The sequence below is a fragment of the Lygodium microphyllum genome, chromosome 13 (assembly GCF_053477565.2).
Source record: "Lygodium microphyllum isolate KBCC chromosome 13, Lygodium_microphyllum_v1.1.10, whole genome shotgun sequence".
In the NCBI taxonomy this organism is placed as follows: Eukaryota; Viridiplantae; Streptophyta; class Polypodiopsida; order Schizaeales; family Lygodiaceae; genus Lygodium; species Lygodium microphyllum.
In genome coordinates this window covers 33,013,845-33,016,992 of record NC_141147.1, presented here as the reverse complement: position 1 = coordinate 33,016,992, position 3,148 = coordinate 33,013,845, and the positions used below count along the sequence as shown (strand labels likewise).

Genomic DNA, 3,148 nt, shown 5'->3' with positions numbered 1-3,148 from the left:
TACCATTTTCCTCACTTTACTTTCCCCTAGGACCCACATCTACCTACAGCTTGGGATATCCTATCTCTCACTCAACGCTGTCGAAGGGTTTGTGAAAGCAATGTCGCAACCACAGAGGACTTTGAATAATTTCAGGATAGAAGGTCAATTTAGCATATCAAAGTCAATTTGAAAGCTCTATTTCTGCATCATTTTTAGTCTCTAAATCTGTAAATAACCAGGGTACATTCATGCACAACATTAGTAACATGAGGAGCTTCTAATGCAAGTTTGTAAGTTTGCATCAATGTATTTCTGCCTTTCAAAACATCAATAGGCTAACTTCATCTTCAAAGGCAAACTGCATAATACGAAGAGAATTTTGTTGGGTAAACTCAACATGATCTTGAAAGTGATCAAATCCAAGCCCTTCAGGTGAGATGACAAAGGCTAAGCTTTCATCTCCTGCTACTCACAGTTCTATTCTAACTGAAGCTCAGCCCATGGGTATGGGCTGCTTCCAGCTTCAAACTCTCCTGTGCTAGAGTATATCACGCGCTTGCAGCAGGAGTGTCCTCTTGGCTATTGCCAAACCGATGGGTTCTCAAAACGAAACTCGACCCAAGCGCTTCAATTGTCAGAATTGTGGGAAGCCACCGTTGATACATGTAAAGTAGGCGGGGCCTTGTCCAACGTGTGTATCTGAAACCATGAGCTTGCAACCCCTGTCCTTCGAAGAAACTTTATTTGCATAATCCACAGCATATCTACAAAGTGCCAGGGTCTTAATTATAGCAATTTCCCTTGACCGCAGATGTCCATACAATTTTTAGTCATCAAAAGCTCGCAGAAATCATCAATGATAACTGCTCTCGGTGGATTCTCATGCAGGTCGAATGCAGCAAAATATTTTTGAATATCCTCATGATCCTCAGCATACTTCATACGAACACGTTCAAATACTTCTGAATCGGCATCAACATCCTGGGATAAAACAGGAGGTTTCCTCTCCGAAACTTGCTGCATATGAAGACAACTTCTGAGGACTCTTGTCTAGCACAGTTGTAAGCAAACTGATACAGAAGGGAAGTTTTGCCACTGCGAGGAGGGCCTGAGAGCAAAGCACAAAGTTGCAAAGGTAAGTTAGCATCTGCAATATCAGCTCGAACTTGCTGATGGGAGAAGAAACTGTACAGCATCTCCCTGAATGCAGATATATGCGCATAAGGAAGAGCTATCCGATTTCCATTGTTTTTTTTTTTTCGCCGTTCAGAATCATGCCTCCCTCCCAAAACACAAAAAATTGTTGCCGCAAGAACTACGTCGTAGCGGACAATTGAGTGATGGTAAATTCAAACCATACTGCAGCATACTGCTACTTCAGCATAACTCGGGCTCCAATGCCAGAAAAAAAACTTTTCACTAGTGGATTCGAGATTGAAAAGGCTCTCTACTCATAGATCCAAGAGTGCAAGCTGCTTTGCCAGTCAGTTACGCCCTCAGGAAACCAGAGAGCGATCTCTTTGTGCGCACTTTCGATGGCATTGCTTCCCAAGTTCGGCATGCTGAAAAGAACCGTGGTCCCTCCAATCCACTCCGGTACACAGCGTTAGACAGAGATTAGGCCCGTAGCATTCCAGCAGAGCTAAAAAAAAACTCCTTTCTTTTCCCTTGTACAGCGCAGATTACCATCGATCACTACTCCTTTTTTTGATATTCAAAAATTGTGAAAACACCATCATCCCCTTCCTCCAATCAGCCGCAGAGCTCTTCGACTCCCTCTACTCCCTCAACTCCAAATCAATGCTTTCTTTTCCCTTGCACTCAAAGCTCCAGCATATCCTGAAAAGCCGAGTGTTTCCTTTCTCCTTCATCGCCTTCCTCTGTCCTCGAATATCCTCATCCCCCTCCCTTTCCTGCCGCGTTCCTCTCTCCCAAAATACCTCTTTTCTTTTCAAAATAGCTCCCCTTCTTTTCTTCATTCGTATCCTCTGTTCCCCTTTTTTCCCTCCTTCTTTAGCTTTTCAAAAATCCCCTCTTTTTTCTCTTCTTTTCGTGTTTTCTTTTCCCCTTTTGCTTCCTCTCAAATTAGCTTCCCTCTAGAATCAGAAAAGCCGCGAGCTGTAATGCCAAAGAACTTCAATCGAAAGTGTTCCCGCTCGGAAGAAAAGCACAATTTCAGCATCACATGTGTATGTAAGCATATTGAATGCATGTCAAAGGTTCAAACTTTTCTGTTCTGTAAAATCCACTCAGCTGAGTACATGAACAATAGTGCTAATGAATTTTGGCAAGCAGTGGTTCCATGATCAAGGATAACACATGAGCCTCATGTTCATCTGAAAATTCACTGGTCTTCTTAAACTCCCTTGTTGATACCATTTGCATCTCCAGCATAAGCAAACAACTTGTGAAGCTCGGAAAAACCATACTCATTGCAGATCTAGAACTCGTTCTCCTTCTAATTTGTTTATACCAAATATCAGATTCAATCCCAAACAGCGCTTGTCTCTTCTGTAAAATTGAACATGAACCAACTGAAAGAAAAATGTTCAAGCAAAGCAAAGCACAACGTCTACGCCAAAGTATGTACAAAGTAACAAATCTCATGTACAACTTTTGGGTGGTTTTCACACCTCAAATGCGCAGCAATACGACATCCACCCCCTCTAATCCTGCGCATCCTCCGGATGGGCCAACTACCCATGATCATTATCATCAAGATCCACAAACAAATCAATCTCTTCGTTATGCATTACCGGTAGATCAACAAGATTTCCAGCCATATCATCTGTCTCTTCCACTGGAGTTTCTTGTCGTTGCTCTTCTCTCGAAAATTCTTCCAATGCATAATCCTCATCATCTCTTTTCTTGAAAATCTTGATTCTTTTTCCAGCAATTGGCACTCTAAGCACTGTCCCATCCAATTCTGTCAACTCATATGTTGCATTATCAAAGACATGTCTGACTATGTATGGCCCAAACCATCTTTTCACCATCTTCCGAAGTGCAGTATGCTGATTTTCAAGGCTGCTATCAAAGACCAATACCCAATCTCCTTCTTCTATTGCTCTAGGCCGCAAGCGATGCCTGCTATCAAACCTGTCCTTGTTCCTTAGTCTAGCAACTTTCAACCTGTCAATAGCTAGCTGAATATCCTCAGGTCTCT

The 3,148-nt window shown here is 42.4% G+C and overlaps 1 pseudogene; it reads right to left on the bottom strand.

The window, feature by feature from the left end:
* Window positions 1-464: 464 nt before the first annotated feature.
* On the bottom strand, window positions 465-1,178 carry LOC148026487 (uncharacterized; annotated as a pseudogene).
* Window positions 1,179-3,148: the final 1,970 nt, after the last annotated feature.